We start from the raw sequence: 26,956 nt of genomic DNA, 5'->3' as shown, positions 1-26,956 counted from the left end.
AGGTGTCAGGATCATCTATGATTATTAAAGGAAGGATTTTAGAGATCTAATTTACTTTTTGTCATGCACTGCTTGCTATTTGCATTCCACTCTGGCTGAACACTGAAGTGAGACAAGCCTTTGTCACCTTGTGTCTGGTCACATCTCTCCCCTCCCCACTCCCTTCCCCCCTCCAGTCTCCCTATGCTAGCACAGCGCTGCAATACCAGGCTGCAAACAGCAGCAAAATGATTCAGGGGAAAATAAAATGGAGAAACGAATGGGGGAAAACAAAGCAATATGCCTGGCTCCTAATCAGATGAAAATGTATTTAATGAAAACACATGTATCGGTAGCAAGCTTTCCTTTCATAAAATCTTTTCTTTATAATTTCCTAAAATGCAGACACTTAGCCCTAAAGACCACATGGCTGATGAGTACAATTTGCAGGGGAAAGAAAACCGTAATGGGAAATCACTGCTATTTTACAGGTCTTGTAAAAATGAGGAAACCACACAACCTGAGTGAAAATTCCAGGTAATGTCTCTCCTGAATCTACCTGCAGAAAAACCGAGATAGACGGTTTCAGTTCTGAGGTTGATTCCAGAAATGTATTTGGATTTTTATTTTAGCGTATTCAGACATAACTACAGATTCCTCCTGGCAAACAGATGTGTTAAAGGGGAACTTTATGTCTGTTCGTTGGCAATGGAAGTAGAATTGAGAATTTGAACTAATTTCCATTTTTATTATGTAGTATGACTTTTGCTTCTTTGTTCTCTCATAATCAACTTCAGGCCTCATGAAATACCCTAGCTGATCATGTCTAACAGGGTTGGATTCCGTGCACTGAATATAAAGTTGTTTATGAGTGTTATATCCACATGTGCACCTGACAGACTTTCTCTCGGTGGAGTAACAAATAAGATTATTCAAGAGCAAGAGAGAAACACGAGCTCCTTCTAATAAAGTAAATAGGATTCCACTTGTATAGGGCTGAATTTTTAAATTTCACTAAAAGTGAATCTTTAGGTCATGAGGTATAAGAAAAGAGTTTCTACAACTTTGTTGAAGAAGATACTGTGCCAAACTCCTATTATCTTATTGATAAGGCTCATGTCTGCACATCTTCTGATCCACCTTTATCAATGAAACCAAGTTTCATTCTCTCGTTGTGCTCACAGAGACAGTTGTTATGATATTCAAGTCCAGCAGGCTGACCTTTAGTTAGGTTTGTCTATGAACACCAGGAGGAGGAGAGTTAGGAGGCACACCAATCTGTTCTGTTCTGACTGTCCTGTTCCTCCTGGCTTTAGTGTCCCTCTGTGTATTGTTTTGATGAGTCTTCCATTATGGTCCCCACTCTAGTGGTCCAGAATGGCTCTATTTTCCCTGTGTTCTCCTGACTTGTAGAGGGGTCATGCCTCTTTTTTTACTAGTTGGTTTCTTATTCTTCCCCCCCCCCTCTCTCTCTCTCTCTGTGTGTGTGTGTGTGTGTGTGTGTATATGTGTGTGTGTGTGTGTGCATGCATGCTTGTGATTTCACTTTTCTTGTTGTTGTAATAGAACATACTGACTAAAGAAATTTATAAGATAAAGGGTTGAATTTGACTCGCAGTTCTAGGTTACAGTGCATTTTAGCATGTAAGTCACCTCAACCATGGCTTGAGGCAGTCACACTGAATCGCAAACAAGAAAGAAACACTGAGAAATATTTGCACGCTGATAGCTTTCCCATTCCACTAAAATCAGGAACACAACAAGGCTGTCTACTCTCTCCATATCTCTTCAATATAGTGCCTGAGGTTCTTGCAATAGCAATAAGATGGCATAAAGAGATCAATGTAGATGGAGTGGCGGCAAACTTTCATTATTTGCAGATGATATGATATGATATGATATGATAGTACGTAAGCGACCCCAAAAACTCTACCAAAGAACTCCTACAGTTGATAAACACCTTTAGTAATGTGGCAGGATATAAGATCAACTCCAGAAAATCACTTGCCCTCCTATACACAAAGGATAAGGAAGTAGAGAGGGAAATCAGAGAAGCATCACCTTTCATGATAGCCACAAATAGCATAAATTATCTTGGGGTAACTCTAACCAAGGAAGTGAAAGATCTATTTGACAAGAACTCTAAGTCTTTGAAGAAAGAAATTGAAGAGGATACCAGAAAATGGAAGAATCTTCCTTGCTCTTGGATTGGGAGGATCAACATAGTAAAAATAGCAATTCTACCAAAAGCAATCTATAGATTCAATGCAATTCCCATTAAAATCCCATCAAAATTCTTCACAGACCCTGAGAGAACAATAATCAACTTTATATGGAAAAACAAGAAACCCAGGATAGTCAAAACAATCTTATACAATAAAGGAACTTTTGGAGGCATTGCCATCCCTGACTTCAAACTTTATTACAGAGCTACAGTATTGAAAACAGTTTGGTATTGGCATAAAAACAGAGAAGTCGACCTATGGAATCAAATAGAAGACCCGGATATTAACCCACAAACCTATGAACACCTGATTTTTGACAAAGGAGCTAAAAGTATACAATGGAAGAAAGAAAGCATCTTCAACAAATGGTGATGGCAGAACTGGATGTCAACCTGTAGAAGAATGAAAATAGATCCATATCTATCACCATGCACAAAACTCAACTCCAAATGGATTAAAGACCTCAATATCAATCTGAACACACTGAACTTGATAGAAGAGAAAGTGGGAAGTACTCTACAACATTTGGGCACAGGAGACCACTTTCTATGTATAACCCCAGCAGCACAGGTATTAAGGGCAACATTGAATAAATGGGACCTTCTGAAACTGAGCAGCTTCTGTAAAGCAAAAGACACTGTCATTAAGACAAAAGGGCTACCTACTGACTGGGAGAAGATCTTCACCAACCCCGCAACAAACAAAGGTCCAAAATATACAAAGAACTCAAGAAACTGGACTTTAAAATGCTAATTAACCCAATTAAAAAATGAGGTACTGATCTGAACAGAGAATTCTCAACAGAAAAAGTTCAAATGGCCAAAAGACACTTAAGTTCATGCTCAACTTCCTTAGCGATCAGGGAAATGCAAATCAAAACAACTTTGAGATACCATCTTACACCTGTCAAAATGGCTAAAATAAAAAACACTAGTGATAGCCTTTGCAGGAGAGGATGTGGAGTAAGGGGTACACTCATCCATTGCTGGTGGGAATGCAAACTTGTGCAACCACTTTGGAAAGCAGTGTGGCGGTTTCTCAGGAAATTCGGAATCAACCTACCCCAGGATCCAGCAGTACCACACTTGGGAATATACCCAAGAGATGTCCTATCATACTACAAAAAAGCATTTGTTCAACTATGTTCATAGCAGCATTATTTGTAATAGCCAGAACCGGGAAACAACCTAGAATGGATAAAGAAAGTGTGGAATATATACACATTAGAGTACTGCTCAGCAGTAAAAAACAATGACATCTTGAATTTTGCATGCAAATGGATGGAAATAGAAAACACTATTCTGAGTGAGGTAACCCAGACCCAAAAGGATGAATTTGGTATGTACTCACTCATCAGTGGATTCTAGACATAAATAAATGTCAATGAGCCTATAATTCCTGATCATAGAGAAGCTAAATAAGAAGGTGAACCCAAAGAAACACATACACTTATCCTCCTGGATATTTAAGTAGACTAGATTGCCAGGCAAAAATTGGGGGTGAGGTGGGGTGGAGGTAAGGGGTGATGGAGAGATGTGGAGAGAAAAGTGAGGAGGGGAAGATGGGGAGACCCTGGGGGAATGGGTTGGTTGGGATGGAGGAAGGGTGGATGGGGTGCAGGGAAGAAGATATCTTAATTAAAGGAGCCATTTTAGGGTTAGCAAGAGACTTCACTCTAGAGGGGTTCCCAGGTATCCATGGAGATGTTCCCAGCTAGTTCCTTGGGCAGCTGAGGAAAGGGAGCTGGAAAAGGCCAGATCCTATACCCATACTGATGAATGTCTTGCATACCACCATAGAAGCTTCATCTGGCGATGGATGGAGATAGAGACAGAGACACACATTGGAGGGCACGACTGAGCTCCCAAGGTCCAAATGAGGAGCTGAAGGAGGGAGAACATGAGCAAGGAAGTCAGGACCGTGAGAAGTGTGCCTACCCACTGAGACGGTGGGGCTGGTCTAATGGGAACTCACCAAGGCCAGCTAGACTGGGACTGAAAAAAGCATGGGATCAAACCGGACTCTCTGAACGTGGTGGACAATGAGGGCTGACTGAGAAGCCAAGGACAATGGCACTGGGTTTTGATCCTGAGCCTAGTCTGTTTAGATGCGCACCTTCCTGGACCTGGATGGAGAGGGGAAGACCTTGGACTTTCCGCAGGGCAGGGAACCCTGACTGCTCTTTGGGCTGGAAAGGGAGGGGGAGGGAAGTGGAGGGAGGGGGAGAAATGGGAGGTGAGGAGGAGGAAGAAATTTTTAATAATAATAATAATAATAATAATTAATAAATAATAAATCTTTAAAAAAAGACCAAGGCTCTCTAACTGCCTTTTCCTTAACATCCATGGCAAAGGCAGAAAGACTTAGAAGAGATTATAGTACTTATCATCTCAACAAACTGAAAAATCTGCTATATTGAATAGATGGGATTTCACGTTGATGAAGGCATGGAGAGTCGCAGTAGTGTGATTCTCCTATCTGTGGCATACTGATGTCAAGAAGGGAAATGGGTAAGATTCAATGCATTGATCTTACAAAATATCAAGGAAGACTGATTCCAGAATATACAGTCAAATGACAGGTTTTATAGGCTACCTTTTTGTCCAGTTAGTAGTAAGCCCTCAGAAAGATTTTGAAATGTGTCAGGTGCATATAAGAGCTCAGGGACTTCATACTGGCCAAATTTTGTTATTTTGAACTCAAAATATGCAATGATATTTATGTATAAAGCATCAAATAAATGAGGATCTCTAAGTTTACATGGAATTAAAGAGGCAGCAAGAAAAACAGAGAGAATGGAAGAACATATAATAAGTTCTTACTTACAGTGAAACATAGACGGACGTAGGAGAGCATGTGGCCTGACCAACTCAGCTACCACCTAGACTCAAATTCAGGGCTTTGAATTGGCCCACCCCAACATCCACTTCATTTTAGAGCTTCTGGAGCATGTGAAGGGGCTGGTCATGCAGATCTAAGGCTGCAGATTTCCCATGACACATGGCAGCAATATCTGAGAGGAATCCCAGTGAGGATCCACTATTGATAGTGTAACAGAAGCCGGAGGCCTTGGACCAGACCAATGGACTCATTGAAAAAAGCATTTGCAAGTAAAACTGGTTCAGCAGAAGGGTAGACTGGGTGACATACCATGATGCCCCATGGCTTTCACAGTGAGATATTGTTGTTGCTGCTGCTGCTGTTCTTTTTTGTTTTGGATTGATTTTTGTTTTGTTTTTAATTTTACTTTTATTCTTTAATTTTTATCATTTTTATGTATTGTTTTCTTTTGGGGGAAGGTTGCAAGGGCACAGGACAGATATGGAAGGTTGGGAGATGAGTGGGATTGAGATGCAAGATATAAAATTCTCAAATAATCAATAAAAAGCTTAAAAAATAAATTTTAAAAAGGCATGCCATCTTGATACAATGATGATATTTGAATTTAAGAAACTTTTAAAAAGAGCGGAGGATTCTGACATTGGTTTCAAGCGAGATCTATAACAAATAGCGGTCAAGGGCTTTCCCTAAGTTATTAGAGTAGACTTTCTTGTTCATCCTTAGTATGTTTATGTATTTCATATAAAGTTCTGTTTCCTAACCCAAGCTCAGTTTTATTTTGTATGACCAACCTCTGCAAGTAGGAAAGCCAGAATTAGATTTCAGACTTTCCCAACTGTCAGTTTTGTACTCAAACAAACTAGTCATTGCTGTCCCTCAGAAGGAAAGCTGCCTCTCACATATAAGGAATCTTCGTCTTGGAAGGTTCTGCATCTTCAAAGGTTGTTTTGAAATGTTGATGTACCATATAAGTAAAAAAACTCTCCAGGCAGATTAAATGCATATATAAATATATAATAGCCCACTGACTCCAGTTGGCAGAGTTATAGCTTTAGGATAAAAGACAAAACACTCCCCAAAGAAGTTGGAGACTCTTTTTTGTCTTGCTGCCAAGTCCTCCACACTGACTCGCACACTCTGACTAATACATATGCTTGTGTTGTAAGACTCCAGGCATGGGTCTTTACTGAGGCTCACCCCATGAGGAGACATCTTAGCGAAGCCTCTGTTCTAGACTTGTGAAGCTTGTGTCCTCTGCTGCATTTCTAACGTCTTTCTCGTTGCATGCGTATGACCATTAGCAAAATGGATGTCCTGAAGCCCTTAATTCATATTCAATAGCTTTAAATACAAAAATTTATTTTATAATTTTAAATGTTGCAAAACACAGTCTTTAAAAAACAGGCAAAGGCATTAAACACTCACTTATTCAGTTGAATTAATCTTCTTACTCAAACAATATACTTTTACAGATCCATTTTTATTTGTTAGCCTGCATAAACAATATTTACTTCACTCCCTCTGTAGTAATAAAGGATTCAGATTCTGAAATTCCCTTCTGTTCCTTGTTAATGACCTTTAACTTCTGCCGAGTCATTTTTTACCATCGATTGCAGCAACTTTCATGATCTTGACATCCCTATTGCAAAATAATCTATTATATAAAGAACAATATATTTATTATGTTAAGTATGAATATTAAAGCAAAATTATTTGGGAAAAGCACTTTTCTGTACATGATTTTGTTGATACAAATCTTAATTGATATTATTTATATAAATATGAATAGACTTATCATGTGTATATGTAGCTATTTATAATAATTCTAATTATTTTTCTAATGATTATTATTGAAATAAATTTATTGTTGAATCAACTTACTGCTGTATAATTTTTGAACTATCTATTTGATTCATGACTTTCCTAAATCTTAGTATTTTCAGTCTTTTAAAATTGAGGTTAGGGGCAACAAGAATCCTCAGCCCTTGCTGCCCATTCCTTAATAGTCTGAGTAAGGCCTGCCTAATGCACTTAAAGGCAGATGGAGAAAACCAATTTCTTAAAACTTTCTGACTTCCACAAATGCAGTGTGGTCCGACAGTGCCCATACACATCATGTATGCACATACATACCCACACTAAATAAAAAATTGAAACATTAAAAAGATATAGTTGATTTTATTCTTCTGAGGGTACAATGTTGTACTGTATGGCTGACGTTAGTTATACCTAAGTGAAGAAAAATGAATCTGACCAGGTGTTCAAATGGCTATTGGCCCTTTTGGTATTGATGTTGTTTATGTGATTCTTAATATTTTATTCAGTATTAATTATTATTTTATTAACTAATATTTTGATATCCTTTATGTATCTTGCTGATGAGTACATAGAACATATGTATGAATGAATGTTGTAAATGTTTATATACTAACAAAAGAAATATTACATTACATAATATGCCATAATGCATTATTTAATTGTCCTGCTATGGTTAACCATTCTGCTTCTTGTTTTTATCTATTTTATTTATGTATTTTCAACTTTTTTGAGATTATATTTCAATTACAGCATTTATGCCATCTTTTCCTCTCGCCAAGCCCTTAGATATATTTTTCCCCATACTCCTCCAAATCTATGGCCCCTCTTTTTTTCATCAGTTGTTATTACATGCAGGGAAATTTCCTTTGCATGTGCTTTGTTGTAGTCAGAGTTCATTTCTGAATGGAGCAGCCTGGGAAACCTAAGCCCACAGCTTCCAAACTGCTAACAGAATTAAGCATGGCTAAGAATACTATAGTGAGTTGAATTTATGAAAAGATTAGGAAATAATAAAAATACATGTGCACAGCAGTGACAATCTCATGAAACAAAATATTGAGGACACAGAGAAGAAAATTTTCCTTCGTGAATACTTGTTGACTGCTTCTTTCTGGATAAACAAATTATATTTAAATTTAAAGTCCCTATGAACCACATAAAAATAATATTCTTTTAGAGTGAATTTTCTAAATAAACTATATTATTATTCATTTCAGGAATGGATGATTCAGCTCTAATTATGTTGTCTTCTTACCTCTCTTCCAGTGGACATGAATGGCCCAGTGAACATGAATGAGGAAACAGTTGAAGATCTTGACTACAGATACCTCTAGTTGCAAACTATTAACTTTTGCAAGAATCAATGAAGCATGTAGGTACCTTTTTAACTCTTGATATAATTAAAATCATTATTTTAATTCATAAAAACTGTTTTGAAGATATATGTTTTGTTAGTGTAATTAACTCCCTGTGATAAGGAAAAAATAAGTACCCATTCAAGGTACAATTTGTATCTAAAAGGCTGTTTAATTCACCTTACTAAATTTTACTATAGTGATTGAGAAATGACTAACATAGTACTTAGGCTTGCCACAGAAGAAAAACTTCACAACTGAGCTATGTTGATATATCTAGGTTGGTAAACCTTGCTTTGCTGGGTAGGTATTTATTAACATTTCAGTAGTATTTTGTATGTCTTTTTAATTTTTTCCATCTAATATCCTTTGACATAATAGGTCTCTTAAACTGTGAAATTTTAAAATAAGTCTCTTTGTCTTGGATCTGTGGAATTCCACTTGACACATATTGTCCCTAAAATTTTATGTAAGTCTTTCCAGGAGCTGTAGAGGCAGACATGACTCTTCTTGTTTGTGCTTCCAGGATTTCAGGAGGAAACCGCTGCCATTTGCACTGTACGCTAATGACAAGCTGGATGTTTACACGAAAGCCTGTATGTTCTCACACTGCTTTCCGAAACAAGTAATAATCAGTCTGTCATCAATGTCATGCTGCAATCAGGCTTTGACAAGGTTGGCAAATAACTTGAAAGGAACTACTCATTCCTGAACACTACAGATCAAAACCAGACCTGAACAAAAACTCCAAATCTGCTAAATGTCAGCTGCATAGGCTTAAGGACAGGCTATGCATAGGCAGAAGTAACAGCAGAGAAAACAGCCAAGCCTACCTTCCTCTTCTACTGTTCGCTCCCTCCCTCCCTCCCTCCCTCCCTCCCTCCCTCCCTCTCTCCTTCCCTCCTTCCCTCTCTCTCTCTCTTTCCCTCTCTCACCCTCTCTCCATCTCTCTCTCTCTCTCTCTCAAATTTTTGCAGTTACAAATCTAGCAAAGAAAAACAATAATCAGCTACCTGAAATGTCCCTGATTGGAAGCATGATCTGTGCTCTGCCTTAATTTTATAGGAAGCACAAAGTGCAAGCCCATTTATTCTTCCTGGAGTTTGTTCTCTCAGGCAGGATCTCTAAACCGTTCAACCATTCTCATTATGAAGGAGGGTGTGGACACAAGGCATCTTTTCCCATCCTCTTCATCTCAGTCCTTGTGACTATTAAATGGAAATGCTACTTGTGGAACATGTTAATCTGTAGATATTACCAATTTTAAGAAACCAGTTAAAGATATGTCTAATACTTTTTTTTATTTTTATTTTTTTTTATTATTTCCATCTCCTTCCCTCCTCCTCCCCCCTCCTTCCCCTCCTCCTCCCCCTTCCCTCCCCTCCTTCTCCCCCTTCCCTCCCCTCCCCTCCACCCATACCTCCCCTCCCTCCCTCTCAAGGCCAAGGAGCCATCAGGGTTCCCCACTCTATGCTAAGACCAAGGTCCTCCCAACTCCCCCCAGGTCCAGGAAGGTGATCGACCAAGCTGAGAAGGCTCCCACAGAGCCCGTCCATGAAGAACAATCAGAGCCCAGAGCCATTGTCCTTTGCTTCTCAGTCAGCCCCCGCTGTTGGCCACATTCAGAGAGACAGGTTTGGTCGCATGATCCATCAGTCCCATTGGAAACAACCTAGATGCTGCTTAACCAAAGAATGGATTTTAAAAAATGTGGTACATTTTTACAATGGAGTACTACACAGTGGTAACAAATAATTACATCCTGAAATTTTCAGGCAAATGGATGAGTCTAGAGAAAAAAATATTGAATGAGATAACCCAGACCAGAAAAAAACAAATATAATACATACTCACTCTTAAGTGGCTTTATATGAACACAAAGCAAAGGAAAAACAACCACTGTCCACAACCCCAGACAACCTAGACAACAAAGAGGACCCTAAGAGAGACATGCATGAAACTTTGGATGCAGATTTTTTTTTTATTTAAAGAATATATCCCCTGGGGTATCAACTATGCTCCACTGTAATGCCACACATCCGTCCAAATGTTGAGCAAATGGGTTAAAAAGATAAAGAAGACTGAAAGATGGCTGGACGTAGAAGGGAGGTGGCATGCACATGGATAGAGTTGGAAGATGGGCTGACTATGATCTAAGCATGTTATATGAAATACTAGTTCATCCTTAGAACATAGAAAGAGATCTAACTACAGAGTTTCTAATTGTTGATTTTTTATCTTAGAATAGAGAATAGTTTAATTCATAACTATTGTAGTGTGCTTTAGAAGAAAGCCTAGCCATAAATTGTTCAGGGACATAACTTATTCAAAGTAAATATGCCAATAAAAGTAACAACAAACATACCATCAGCACAAAGTCCACACATTCCAAAAATTGATGTAGGTGTGTCTTCTATCTATCTGATGATTTCATTGGTTAATTAATAAAGAAACTGCTTGGCCTGATAGGTCAGAACATAGGTGGGTGGAGAAGACAAAACAGGATGCTGGGAGTGAGGCAGATGCTTCAGGCAGTCGCTATGCCTCTCCTCTTCTGAGACAGATGCCATGAAGCCAGCCACCAGGTCACACATGCTGAATCCTTCCTGGTAAGACACCACCCCGTGGTGCTATACAGATTATTAGAAAAATGGGTTAATCAAAATGTGAGAGTTAGCCAGTAAGGAGGCTAGAAACTAATGGGCCAGGCAGTGTTTAAAAGAATACAGTTTGTGTGTTGTTATTTCAGGTAAAGCTAGGCAGGTGGCAGGACGTGGCCCACTTGCCTCATCACTACAAAAAATAAAGAAAATATAAAATACATTGAAGAACCCATTTCATGTCATTGTAACTATCTGAAACTGTGGGTCACATAATATTAAAATAAAATTTCAATAAAATATTCACTTTATAAATATATGCTGTTCATTACTTATATTGTCACTGTAGACTCTGGACCATCTTGAATGTGAGAAATAAGCATAGTATACCAGAATTAATACCTCATTTGAGTTTATGATCTGGTTAGGGAGGACATGCTCATGTATATGAATGCTGTGGTTGTTTGAATAAGAATGACCCCCATAAGCTCACATATTTGACTGACTGGACATCAGAGAGTTTCACTATTTGAAAAGATTAGGATGTGCGGCCTTGTTGAGGTAGATGTGGCCCTGTTGGTAAAAAGGTGTCACTGGGAGTGGGCATTGCCATCTCAAAAGATCCTGTCAAGCCTAGACCTCTCTCTTCCTGTTGCTTGTAGATCCAGATATAGAAATTTCACCTACTTCTCCTGTCCTATGTCTGCCTGCATGCCACCATGCTCCCCGCTATCATAACAATTAACTAGAATTCTAAAATTGTAAGCAAGCCCCAAATAAAGGCTTTTATTTCAGTGTTGCCATAGTCAAGGTGTGTCTTCACAGCAATACAACACAGATTACAACATACACATGGCACTAACTCTATGGTGTGTCTTCACAGCAATACGACACAGATTACAACATACACATAGCAGTAACTCTATGAAAGCTCACAGTTAAGAAATAAAAATCTAAGATATAATTAATAACTATATTGTTTAGGAACATTTAATTGATTTCCAACTTAGATCATCTTTTACAGTTATAAAAATTCCAGGAACACAGGCAGAGAGCATTGCTGCAGCTTCTAAAATCTCATTCTACTTCTATGTCTAAGCTGCTGTCACCATTTAGTTTTGACTGTCTAGAGTTGTCCATCAATTTTCCATTCCTTTATTGGTTTTCTTTATTGAACCGATTCTGTCTAGTCAATTAGTCAATTTCTCATCAAAATCTAGAGAATGCAGACATTTTCCTTACAACAGCTTACTTGAGATCATATACGTTGTAACGAACTAATCAGAAATTTAATGATTTCATTAAGTAATCATAATGCTGGGGAAATTTAAAGCCGGTTGTAAAGCAGCACACCTATCACAATGGGTCAGTGTGCTGCCCTATGTATTCCATTACCCTTCTGTCTACTGTAATCTAATACCTATCTCTCGTGACTACTAAATTCCCTTCCTCTGACTCCCTCACTGTAAATCTCCAAAACAGTTAACATGGTAACATCTCAGAATCATGGGCATACTCAGGAAAAAAAAAAAGATTTATACAATATAATTGATAAAGTCCCTTAAACCCCTCTAAAATGAACCATGATCTGAAGAATCAGCTCTGGGCCTTTAAATTTGTAACTCAGATGTACTGGAAAAGAAGACAAAGAATAAAAACAAGACTACACAAACCCAAACAACTAACAGCTCTTTATATGAATCTTTAAAGTCCAAACTTTAAACTTTAAAACATAGTGTTTGTTGAATTTTGATTCAAAATTCACTAAGACCATTTTATTTTATTTTTTGTATTCATCATTCATATATATATATATATATATATATATATATATATATATATATATATTCTAAATCCAGCACTATATTTGAACACTTGAGCTGTTGCTACCTATCTGGAACTGCTGGAATAACCTGAAATAATTCATGTGCCACAAAAAGTCTAATACTTTCTGTGGAAATGTATTTAATTATTATTAATAAAGGTCATTGTATTAAAGAAAAAACTATAGTTTATATTGCTAAAACTGTACATACAGTCTTTTATTTATCTACTTTAGTTTATCTACTCAATTTATCTACTTCTGTGTATCCTTCAAAAAGAAACCTTAGCAGAATCTAATATGTAATGTTGACATCTATCCAAATTATTCCTTCCTTCCTGAGTTGACATGGCTGATCTTTTTATGATAATACTTTCAAAATTAAGTGAACTTAGAATCATAATTAAAGCAGTTCTTTCTTATAGAAACCTAAAATGCAGTTGTATTCTAGACATCTTAAATACGCCATAAGAAACTATACTGTAAAATGTAAAATATAAGTTATTTTCAGTATTGTGCTTTCCAAATTCATTTTAAAGAGCTCAGTGAGCTTTCAAAACTCCTTTAAAACAACCAGCTGTTTTAGGAGACTCAGAAGTAATTAGGCACAGAATCAAGGGTATAGTTTTCTAGCAATCTGCTATAGGCTGCCTGAATGCAGATCATTCCTCCACAATTTTTCTCAAAAAATATTTGTTGAAAGTCTAGGAAGATGTTGTGAGGAAAGCCAGTGATAGTGATAAACTAGAAAGACAAGTGTTGACCTCTAAGGAATCTACATAATTAAAGAAAAGAAAATGATTGCCAAGGACAATTCATTTAAAGATAAATTCATTAGTTCAATTCATTGCACATTGTATTTTGTGTAACAAAGCAAATAAAGTCTTATGGTCAAGTATAAATAAATATGCTATTTTATAAATTATTTACTTTTGTGAGATTACACTTAAACATCTTTCCTTTCCTCCTCAAACTCTCCCATATACTCCTCTACTTTCTCCTCCAAGTGTGTGGCCTCTTTTTCTACTAATTATTATTGCATATATAAAATATATGTATATTCATACATATTCCTAAATATAACCTGTTCATCCCATTTAATGCTGACTCTTTGGCACTGGAAAACCAATAGGTATGGCAATCTCTTCCATTCCCAGCTTTCCTCAGTTGTCTATAGATTTTGGGTTGCGTTGAGGCCTCATGGGCTCTTATCCATCCAGTTTGGCATTTTATTAGTGCCGCCCTTGTTCAGCTCACATTTGGGTGGCCATGTCAGTGAGACCTTCTGACTGAAACTTCTGATATTATTAGGGGAATTTTTCACACCAAACTTCATGATCCTCAGGTTCTTAGAACCTTTCTGCTCCCTTTTCTATAATCTCTTGCATATATAATATAATATTCTATAATCATTGTCTCTCATTATTCTTTTATCCCCTTCTCTAACCCATCAAATCCCTTTATCACCCCAAGGCTCCCTCTTACTTCAATGTCCTTTATGTGTAGAGTTGCCTGCATGAGTATGACAGGAAGCTATTTGAATGGGTGGGAACAATATACCAGTGGCTATATCGCTGAGGAGTATGATTCCCTTATTCTGTAACTTTTAAATATTTATATCTCCTAATGAAAGGGTTGGGCCTCATGAGAACCTCCCTGACCCATGAGGGAATGCTGGTTTGGCTCATCTTGTGCAGGTCTTATATAGGTCACCATTGCCGCTCTGAGTTCATGGGTGTGCCAGTCATGTCATGTCCAAAAGACATCGATTTATAGCATTCATTATCACCTTAAATTCTTACATTCTACTCCCTCATCCTGCATGCAACCATCCTACAAAGTTCCCTAAGCTTTGTTGGGGTAGTATAGATAAAACATTGAGATTAGAACTCTGCATTAAATATTACATACTACAAACAGCTGCTTCTCTGAGTGGAGTTACCATCAAGACTAGTGGGTAGAAATATAAAGATTTAAAAATAATTTTGCTTTCTTTCTCATGATCTCTCTCCTTCTGCTCCTCATCAGAACTTTGGGAGCTCAGTCCAGTGCTCCAATGTGGGGCTCTGTCATCTATCTCCATCCATCGCCAGGTGAAGGTTAAGGCTCACAGTGAGCCCGTCCATGCTGTAGAGTTCACATTCATTGCCATTGTCCTTGGTTTCTCAGCGCGTTCACCCACTGAGACGGCAGGACAGAACTAATGGGAGACCACCAAGTCCACTTGGAATGGGACTGATGGAACATGCGACCAAATCGGACTCTCTGAAAGTGGCTGATGGTGGAGGCTGACCGAGGAGCCAAGGACAATGGCGATGGGCTTGGTCTCTATGACATGGACGGGCTCTGTGTGAGCCTTGTCAGTTTGGTTGCTCACCTTCCTGGACCTGGAGGGAGTTGGGAGGACCTTGGACTCAACATAGTGTAGAGAACCCTGATGGCTCTTTGGCCTGGAGATGGAGGGAGTGGGGGTATGGGTGGAGGGGAGGGGAGGGAAGGGGGAGGATGAGGGGAGGAGATGGCAATTTTTAATAAAAAATAAATAAACTGGAAAAAAAATAATTTTGCATCACTATCCATTTAGCAAAAAATAAAAATTGCAATGTATTCACTCAGGAACGGTGTGCTCACCAGCTACATTTACAGTAACAAAGAGTAGCTCCTTCTGTGGAGTGGGTCTGAATCCATTCCAAGAGTAGATGGTTACTTCTACCACACCAGAGAGCACATCTTGGCTGGTAAGTGTATTGCACTTCTTAAATTAATGGAAAATGTCTCACCCTCAAAAAATGACAATTAAAATGACAAGATACATTATTTTGCAAATATATTACTGAAAGTTCCAAAATACTGTAAAATACAATGAGAAGAAAAAAATGAAGAAAAGGACATTTAACTTTGAGTATACACGGGTGCATCTGTATTCAAAGAAATATGCAAATTTTTCAGAATATAGAAATAACATTTCACTCAACTTAGAAATAGGAATGTTGTTTATTAGTTTGTTCTTCTATTTAAAAAGATGTTCTTAGACAAGGGCTAAAAATTGTAACTTTAAACATCCTTCAATTAAAAATGCTTCACATGCCAGCTGGTAGTGGAGCAAACCTTTAATCCTAGCAGTCAGAGGGCAGAGGCAGGGGGATTTCTGAGTTTGAGGCCAGCCTGTTCTACAAAGCAAGTTCCAAGAAAGCCAGGACTGTTGCATAAAGAAACTCTGTCTTGGAAAAAAAGTTTCATGAATTATACTATAAATACTAAATATAAATCATTATAGTCATAATGCAAAATTAAATTTTTTTGTTTTTTAATATTATGATCTTATCAATAACACAGCATCAAGCTAAACACAGTTGACTGTTGAGTTTGTGAAATATGCAAAATATATTTGAATATTTTGTTTGTATACATTTAAAATAACCTTCAAAAGAGCAGAACAGATGTTTTTCAATACACATTTCTTTTTGTTCCTTTTTTCTTAAAAAATGTACTGATTTTATTGAGCTATACATTTTTCTCTGCTCCCCTTACTTCCTCTCCCCTTCCCTTCAAACCTTGCCCATGGTTCCCATGCTCCAAATTTACTCAGGAGATCTAGTCTTTTTCTACTTCTCATGTAGATTAGATCCATGTATGTCTCTCTTAGAGTCCTCATTGTTGTCTAGGTTCCCTGGAATTGTGAATTATAGGCTGGTTTTCTTTGCTTTATGTCTAAAAACCACTTATGAGTAAGTACATATATTTGTCTTTCTGGGTCTAGGTTACCTCACTCAATATGATGTTTTGTAGATCAATCAATTTGTCTGCAAATTTCAAGATGTCATTATTTTTTTCTGTTGTGTAGTACTCCATTGTGTAAATGTACCACATTTTCCTTATCCATTCTTTGGTTGAGGGGTATTTAGGTTGTTTCCAGGATCTGGCTATGACAAATAATGCTACCATGAACACAGTTGAACATATGTCCTTGTGATACGATTGTTTTAAGATTTGGAATTATATTAATATACAACTTTGTTAAATATTTGATTTCAATAACTTATTAATATATTCATATTTAATATTTAAATAGATATCTTTGGTACAAAATAAATTACCAGTTGAATATAATCTAAGAGCTTCATTATCATCTTAATAATCTGTAGGTTTTGGCAGAATAGTTCTTGAAATATTCATTGATTATGTCAAATTCACCTATAAAAATATACTTCAGAATCTAACAGCTTCAAGGTATTATGCTCTTGAGATATACAATTAAAATAAAGATTTGCACCCAATGGAAGAATCAGATGTTTTTATATTAAAGATGAACTCTAACTAACATCATTAGTAGAGCCAAGCTCTAATATATCTCAAAATTGTCTCAGCATTCCATGGAAATACTGGATTTAAAGAACGAATAAAAACCTTCAAACATCTTGTTTGTAAACTTTAACTTATTTTATACAAATCCATAAAACATTACTGACTACAGACTTTAACTATCACTGGCATGTATCTGATAAAACTATCCTAACAGATTATTGCAAGAGATAATCCTGAAGAAATCTCCATTAAACAGTTACTTAATATAATTAATATTTATTTACACTATTTATATTTATTACATTAAATCTTCCCTGCCACAGAAATTTGACATTTATCTGGAAATATAGACTAATGTCCAGATCAACATATCATAATTTACCAGCAAGTAAATTAACTATAACTATATTACAGTAACTCTTCACAAGGCATGGGGCAGGGGAAGAATGGAAAAGAGGGAGGAGAGGGAAGTAGAAGAGAAGAGAAGGGCAGGAAAGAGCACAGAATGGATGCAGGAAGACACGGGAAGAGAAAAGTAAGAAAAGGGCCTGTAGGGGGAGAAAGAGGGATGGAGGAAGGAAGGAAATGAAATTAAAGGAAGAGAAAGGAGAGGGGAAATATAGTTGTGCCCTTTCCTAGTATCTGCTATTTCATCAGATAATGAGATTATTGGTTGCTTTTTTAGGAATACCGTGTATTTTTTTTAGAGTTGTTCAGACATGCATCAGTGTAAAATGGATAGAAAAGTAAAAGGAAAGGAAGAAAATCAAACATAAAATTTTAAGATAGAAATGCAAAGTTGGAGGTCTGATTGCCACAATGAGGACAAGAGCAATAGCATGTTATCAGATATGTTTGTACTTCCCTTTGCCATCACAGTGGACCAAGAATCTGTAGAGCTTCTAGCTTCCTTGGGTACTAAAAGGTGAGGATACAAACAACACATGCTGTTGTAGGTAAAGGGCCTGAAAGCAGCTCTTCCAAGAAAGGCTCCTGGACCTGAGAGCCTCCTTTATGCCCACTTACTCTGCTTCTTTTAGTAAGAAAACTTCCCTAAACTTTGTTATCTGAGTTAGACTGAACACTCATTGGGGATGCAGAAAGAACACAAGGCTCAACAGGCACACAGGTAACTTTAAAAAGTTTTCCACTTCAGTATTTAGATTACAATCCCAGGTATTAGATTTTTTTTTCTGTGCTTGAAAAGTTGAAATTAAATCTGTCTTTCAGATTCACTAGATCAGGCAAAAAATTTATCATAGTATGACAATGATAATAGCCTACACGTGATATCTGACAATTTCATTCATCCCCCTCAAATGCTTATAGTTAGAGTTTCAAATGCTTATAGTTAGAGTTGAGACAATGTATTCTTCCACTGTAGAGTTTTTCTTAGTAGGAGAGCACACAGTTCTTTCCCTTAGACAGTCTCCTTCCATTTTGTCTTGACTGCGGAGATGCACCGAATTCCCCTGATAGTAAATAAAAGGTAGTCATTTATAAGACTTTTCTTTTTCATTGTGCCTGGGGTAAAAACCAGCTTCAGAAAACTCTGGCAATGATGTTATCTTACTCTCTAAACAGGGAAAATGATGGGAAAGAGAGAAGGCAGGAGTTCTGAGAAGCATCCCCTGGTTATTGTTGCCAGGGTAACTGCTGCTTGGCATCCTCCAAATAGATCGTCTGTCACACTTGACGTATAGTTCACAGACATGCAACACATTTGAGTGGAACTAAAAACTAAGTAAATAAAAGCAGGCTAAGAAATCATGTAAATAAATAAATTTAAATAGACGCAAACAAAACTGCATGACTAATATTAATAACTAGAAGACCGAGATGGGCATACATTGAATATATTTTTTACAGTATAAGTGTCACTGGTAAATATGTTTCACAGTAGGCAAAGTTTCCACTAAATCCCAATAATTATGTGCCCATCTGCCTCCATTTATGTGAATTCCTTTTTACTTCAAATTTCAATAATCATCCTTTATAATATATAATATAACATAATTATGTTAGACTAAGTCTTGCTTAAAGCAAAAAATTAGATGACAATTACCTTTTACAATTTTTAAGATCAAAAAGAATATTTTACAATACTTTATTTTTGTCAGCCTAACTGACTTAGGATTGAGTCTGGCTTATTTAATTACCCAAACAGTCATTGAAAAAATAGTCAGAAGTCCTAAAATCTTATTGACTAAAATTAAGCTAGACACTTCAATTTTCTTGTGTCTTCCTTTCTTAGGGCCAGTGATTGTGCCATCTTTGTAATCACTGCCTATGTGTTCTAATATTATAGAAAAGTTATCTTGCAGATTTTCTTTTTTTGAACCAAGATACTGCTACTTCCATCACACAGCAGAAAGGAAACCTTCAAGGTGTCTATCAACAATACATAGAGCCTCACCTCAGCATTTGCTCATGTCAGCAACAGAAAGTCCTCTACTTAGGTACAGACAAATGTTCCACATTTAGAAAATAGGTTTAATGACAAGTGAATGTGGGCTGTTTCTGGGAATAAGCATAAGGAGGTTTTTTATAATTGCACTTATTAAACAGGGAAAAATATAGTACATTGAAAAAGGCAAAAAATGGAAAAGGCAATGTAAGATAATTGCATCAAAGCTTTTGCTTGTCCTTCAAATTTTTCATGTCCTCTCACATAAGCCAAATGAACACTTCCACACTACTAAGATAGTCTAACAGACACCAATGTCAATAAATAAAAAAATACTGCCTTAATTATTCTGTCTACAATTGTAGATAGGCCCAATCTCTCTGCTGAACTGTTTGACGTGTTGTTTTTAATGGAATCAGCCAAATTTGTAAACCAAATGTTTAGGAACTCAGGGAAGGAATGCAAACTTAATGATATTTATAACAAAAGTGATGAATGGTTTTGGCTAAACATTTTTCGTATATTAGTCAGCATACATACCTTGTAAAGATTGATTCCTTTAATGCTCACTTCATAAGTCTCTCCAGTTAGATTCTTCCTATTGTACACAATCAGTAATTAAGACACATGAAGGCCATGTAATGTCTCAAAATTGCTTGACAAGGAAATGGTAGTTCTAGACCAGCATCTCCAGACTCACTTTGTGCTGTGGAGATTTTATTTGGGATGTTACTCTTTTCTCTGGAGTAGTTCCATTAGTTTGAGATGTAGTTGCCTCATCTAACCCCGATATTTTATACAGCAGATGATTCTGTTTGTCTTTCTTTTGCATACTCTATTCACATTTTAGACCTTTTCTGGACTCAATTGCATGGAAGCAATCTGGGAGGATCTCTGGTTTCTTTGTCTTTTGGTATTCTCTCCAGTCACCACTTCACCTACTTAAGTAGCTAACCTCTAGTAGTTACGTCTATGACTTAATGTCTTTTTATTTTAAATGCCTTGGGTATTTTGGGGTCCTTAAACATTTGATTTTTAGCGAGGTTACAATACATACAAGCTAATCAACATTTTGAAGATAGTATTTTCATTTCTATTTGTAACAGCTAAAAATGCAAAATGTTTATTTTCAGTGCAACACATGTACTTGTTTCCTCCCCTCTCCTCCCTTCTCCTCTTCTTTATCCTCCCCTTCCCTCTACTCATGTCCTTTCTTCTTATTTGTTTAACTGAAAATATATTTTCTCATACAGTATATTCTGATTATGCCCCCTTCCCAGTTCCTTTCCACATCCCCTCCCATTCAGATCAACACCCTTTCTGTCTCTCCTTAGAAAACAGGCATCTAAGAAATAATAACTAAATAATATAAGTTAAAGAACAAACAAATCACAGCATAACAAACAATTGAACTAGAAAAGAGTCAAAGTAACACACAAGTTACCCATATAGATGCAGAGACACACGTTTGCACATTCAGGAATTCCATAAAAACCTAAAACAGGGAGCCATAATTTAAATACAGAGTACAAACACACACAGACAGACACACACACACACAAACACACATGTGCACACACACACCCACATATGTGCACACATATACACACCCCAGGAAAAAATGGGCCAGATTTAATATAAGACAAAGAACCTCCAAAGATGCCATAGAGTCCAATTTGTGTTAGTCACCTACTGCTTGACATGGGACCAATCATCAAGAGTTGTTTTTCTTCCTGAAGCAAAACTCCCTTGGAGAAATACTGTTTTCATTTGCATGTGGCTATCAGTTGGGGACAGGTTCTGGGTTAGGTATGAAGTCACATATGTATTTCTCTTTTCAGTTCCAAGACATCATCTTGTGAAATCTTGTGTAGGCCCTGTGAATGCTGCCCCAGTCTCTGTGAGTTCATATGTGAGCCTAACTCAATGTACCAAGAAACTTAGATGATGGCTGAGCAAGGCACAGATCTATAATCATAGCAGAATGGCATTAGAAGTCATCTTATTGCTACATTCCTTTAGCAGAACAGTAATTATTGGTTTCCCTTAGGTCTCCAGCCTATCTATTCTCAGGTTCTAGGCCACACAAGGTGTACATGACAATAGGTTCCATCTCATAGAGTGGGCCCTAACTCAAATAATATACTGGTTTGTTACTTCCCAAGCTTTAGGCTACTACTGCACCACTGTAAATTGTAAGCTTGTCACTCATAGATTAAAGGATTTACAGCTGGGTTGGTGTTTGCCTTTCTTAACTGATTGCTTGCAGGGTATTTTCCAGCATTGTAAATTTTAGTCCATGAGGGCAAATCTTTTAGGGAGGTACCAACTTGACTTCTCCACTTTCATTGAATTGTATAGTTGTCTTCAGCAATAGTGTCTTACTGTCAGTTTGAGGAGAGCCACCAATAGCCGTGGCAATAGACCTGTATAGTTTGGGGGTTCCTATGATATTCTTTTGTGCAAGAAATTCAGTACATGTAACCTATTCCCAGTACTATCACCTTCATCTGGTGATAAGAGATGTCCAGTTGGGACTCTGTGTCCCTTGTTATTTGATGATTTCATTTAGATCATCTTCTTCATATAATATGTGTATATTATAGAAAGCTTATACTGCAATTGATTTCCATACCACCTCTCAAATGACCCTCAGTTTTATGTTTCTCCCCATATTCCCTCCCTTATCATCTTCCCCCTCTCTCTCTTTGCTGATGGAAATCAGCCACCAGAATTATAGGTCTCTTTTCTTTTCTCTTCCTGTCATCATAATTACTAATGATGTTCCATGATGTTCTAAGGAAAAGATGATGGGAGCTGGAGATATGGCTCAGCAGCTATGGGCACTTGTTCTTACCGGAAGACCCAGCTTGGTTCTTAGCATGGAAATACTGGCTTACAGCCACACAAAACTCCAATTCCAGGAGAGCCTCTGCTTACATCTGACACCCAGGGGCACCAGACACGTATGTGGTGCACATATGTATGGACAGGTAAAACATTCACACAAGAAAAATAGATAAACATAATTTTTAAAAGAAAAAATGCACCAAACAAAATGATTTAAAAGGAATAATCTTGAAAGTAGAGAGTTATGTGCCTTTTTGCAGAAAAAAAACACATTATATTTTTCCATGATGGAAAAAAATGTTATTCAACTTGCTCTCTCACCATTAAAAGCTACAAGATGGTGACATCATGCACAGAAAGTACACATCTGTTAATCCTAAACCAGGAAAATACAGCAACACGGCTCCACATTACGGTGGGATATTTCCTTCTGAGCACATCCCTTAAGGTGAGTCACAGAGAAACAGAGAAAAACCCACAGCAATTATATCACTGAATAGACTAACCGACATAAGGAGGACTTTGAACTGCTGGTGTGGAAAATTTTATGATAGAAAATTAGGGAGGACTATTATATGATAAAGAAACCCAGAAATCTGAATGAGTTCCTCATAAATTTTAACAAATACTAGTTGTGCTTACCTTGGATGAGCTTTTGTGGAGCCTGAAAAAGAACTGAATAGACACGGAATGGCAACTGGGTGAACAACTGAAGATTCTGTAGGGTTGGGCCTACTAGAGTTACAACCATTTATAGCAAATGATCTCATTGACAATCATAACCTATCCTTTGAAATATATCTATTTGATTACAGTGTAATTATAAGTTTCAGTTAGATCTCTGGAGAGCTTATTTTAGAGCAGGGTGATTCTAGGTGCTGTTTATGATCACTTTTATGGACCTATTATCTGGATCCCTATAGTAATGATATCTGTAAACATTTTTGGAGATCCAAATCAATGTGTTGAATTTTATATATATAAAATATGTGTCTATATGTATATACATGTGTGTAAATGTATATGTGTGTATGTGCAAGTGAGTATGTGTGTATGTATGTATGTGTGTATGTGTATGTATGTATGTGTATATGTATATATGTGTGTCTCTCTCTCTCTCTCTCTCTCTCTGTGTGTGTGTGTGTGTGTGTGTGTGTGTGTAGAGACAACACGAGGGAGGAAGGGTTTATTTTGGTTTACAATCCAGAGATGGGAGTCACCACTGTGAGGGAAGCTTCTCCGCTGGGATTTAAGGTACTGATCAGATTGCATCCACAGTCAAGTAGAGACAAATGAATGTCTCAGTTTAGTTGTCCTTCTCCCTGTTATTCACTCTGGGATCCCTGCTCCAGGAATGTTACCATTTAAGGTGGATCTCCCTACCTCAAACAAGCCTAGAAAATCACTCATATCTATTCCTAGAGAATTTTTTGCCACATTGATTCTAAATCCCACACAGTTGCAGTCAAGAGTAAGCATCATAAACTTCACAACAAGAACCCAGGGGAGACGGGAATCACTTAGATAATGCGGTAATTGTCCTTTATTATCAGTGGTCTCTAAACTCAACTTCCTTTGACAAACTTCAGCTGTAAAAGAAGGACTTTCTGAGTCTTCCTAAACACTTTCCCAGAAAGTACTAAGTACCCCATGTGGCACAGGCATGATCCACAGAGTGACAGTAATATGCAGCCAAGCACCCTAGCATCACATCCCTTTAAACGAAAGACTTATCCTGAGACCTAGGAGTGGCGCCCAAAAGCTCAGTGAATAATTTTGTTGTAAGAAAAATCAGTTCAGTTTCCCCTTCTTAGGTATAACACCTCTGTACTTTTTTACCATACACATATATTTTCCACAAGAGAACAATCTGCAATGTCTAGCCTACACACTAGTCAACCATGTAGTCTGATATGCAACACAAATCCAGTAAACACTTGAACTCTTTGTTAAAAATGAATTAAGGAGTACCCAAATTATTGAGATGGTGGAGTAAAAAGTATGAAGTTTAATGATGCTATATTATCATATATTAACCCAGAGTACTTAACATTAATTACATTTATCTAATTTGGAATTTTTGTAGATTTTGACAAGCAGATTATTCATTATTTATAGAAATATGTTTTTTAGCTTATTCAAAATACATTTGACAATGATGAATTTGCAGGATTTCATCAATTTAAGACAGAATAAGGCAATTAATCAAAATAATTTGGGGTAGTTTGAGAACAAATAGATTTGGTACAATGACAGACTTGAGAGATAAAGCTAAAATGTAAAATATACAATCAGTTCCTCTTAGAAAAAGAAAACACTAAGTTGCATTTACTGGGAACACAAATGTTCCCACCAAATGATGCCAACAGTAAACATTCATAGGGAAACAAGAAAAGCACTGACCTCTACAATATGTACAGAGCAGTCAAGATGGATCTTAGATCTAAATGTGCACTACAGAATCATGAAGCTTTTCTAAGAGAGTGTTCAAGAACACTTACAAACCTTTGAAGTTTCTTAGATCACAAGAGTCATCAACTACAAAGTGGAATAAAAACAGAAAGAAAAAAATTCAAAGCAGCTTGGATCCTACTCAAAACTACAATAGTCCATCACCAGGTATCTGGTATTGGTTGAGGCTCATCATTTTATCTGATGAAAAGCTTTTCACCAGAACATATAATAATGTTTGCAACTTAGTATAAGCAACATAACCAAAATTTTTTGAATGGGCATATGATTTGTATGGACCCCTCACAAAGGAAAATATACAGAAAATAATAGAGATGCAAATTAAGTCACAATGAGATATCTCTTAACACTTATGAAGTAGATCAGTCATATTTAAACTATTTTTGAAGTGCTATGACTTGAATATTTTCATGTCTCTCCATGGTGTTTTATTTTGAGATGTAATAATAGTGTTAGCCATTTGAAAAGTGATTACATTGTAAGGGTGGACCCTTCTTGAATCAGATTGATGGCTTTAAAAAAGAGACCCCAGGGATCTTCCTTGCACCTTTCACAATATGACACGACCAAGGTGCTATTTGTAAACCAGCAAGCAATTTCACATCAATAACTGAATCTCTTAATTCATTAATTCTGAACTTTTCCCAAACTAATGTGTGAATAATAAATGTGTATTATGCCATGTGGTCTAAGGTGTTTTGCTATTGCAACTTGAGTAAACTATAAAATACAAAACAGTTGGGGCTGGAGAGATGGCTCGAGATTAAGAGTACTGGCTGCTCTTCCTGTGGACCCAGGTTCAGTTCCCAGCACCCACATGACAAGTCACAATTGTCTACAGCTCTAGACCCAAGGTATCTGGTCCCCTCACATAGACGTACATGTAGGCAAAACACCAATACACAAAAAATAAAATTAAATAAATTACTTTAAAAATATTAAACAGCCAAAAGTCTCATGCCTTGCAGATCAAATATTGGTGATTTCTTATGTATCTAAATGTCCATATACCCTTGATTGATTAATTGAATTCCTTAAATATTTATTCAAGTAAATTAAAACAGATCACTGAGAGTTTCTAGAAGAATATTTAAGATGTTTATTCATTATATCTTAAGTCTGGAAATGTTAATTGTGTTCCTCAATATTGAAAGGAATAAACAAATAATCAAGTATTTATACGATGGCATACTATTCAGAAATAGGAATCAGAACTGAGGAAAATGATTTAGTGGGAAAGTCACTTTGCTGGGCAAGGGGAAGGAAAAAGGACCTGGTTTAATCCTGTAAAGCCACACATTGTAGTGTGTATGTAATCTTAATATTCCAAACAAAGAGCTAAAAGGGGGAGAAAGGAGAATTCCCTAGAAGTTCACAGACCAGCTAGCCTGGTGTGCTCAGTAACAAACAACACCAGGTGCAATTCAAACAAGGTGGAATATAAAAACCAGAACTTGGGGTTGTCATCTAACTTCCACACATGCTCTTGTCACACTCATGCCTCTGTTCATACAAATAAAAGTATATTCACATGAATCACACACATATAAACACATACAGAAACATTGTGAAACTAACTTAATTCATGAAAATTTTGTAAATAAATTAAACATCACACTACAAAATTCAGCACACCCAAATGTAGTCCCTCCCGGCTGTCCTGCTAGCTTACTCCTGAAATAATCACACAGAACTGTATCAATTAAGTCATTGGCTGGCCCAATATCTCTAGCCTCTTATTGGCTAACTCTCACATCTTGATTTAACCCATTTCCATTAATCTGTGTATTGCCACATAACTGTGGCTTACCAGCAAGATTGTAACCAGTGTCCGTCGCAGGCAAAAGATCCATGGCATTCTGTCACTCTGCCCTTCTTCCCAGCATTCAGTTCTCTTACCTAAGTCCTGCCCTATCAAAAGGCCAAAGCAATTTCTTTATTCAACCAAAGAAAGCAACACAAAAACAGAAGGAACTCCTACACCCAGTTGGCACATCTCATTGAATGACTTTCTGTGAGTTAGAGTAGCCATTCTGAGATTGGGAAGCTTTCATACTACTCATATATTTTTAGGCATTTATGTACCAGTGAAAGAAAAAACCTGACAATATTATAACTAGAAAAAAGAATTAGATTCATATCCTCTTTTATAGTTTCTGTCCATTACCTGCATTCAATCTTTCCTCGTCCCTAATATTTATCTTTTCTTGCTCTTTTTAACATGCTATATTGTACCCAACAATGATTTCTTTAAAGAATCAAGTACTGATATATGAAAAACA

This window comes from Arvicola amphibius, chromosome 10 (genome assembly GCF_903992535.2).
Source record: "Arvicola amphibius chromosome 10, mArvAmp1.2, whole genome shotgun sequence".
NCBI lineage: Eukaryota > Metazoa > Chordata > Mammalia > Rodentia > Cricetidae > Arvicola > Arvicola amphibius.
This window is presented reverse-complemented; position numbering follows the sequence as displayed.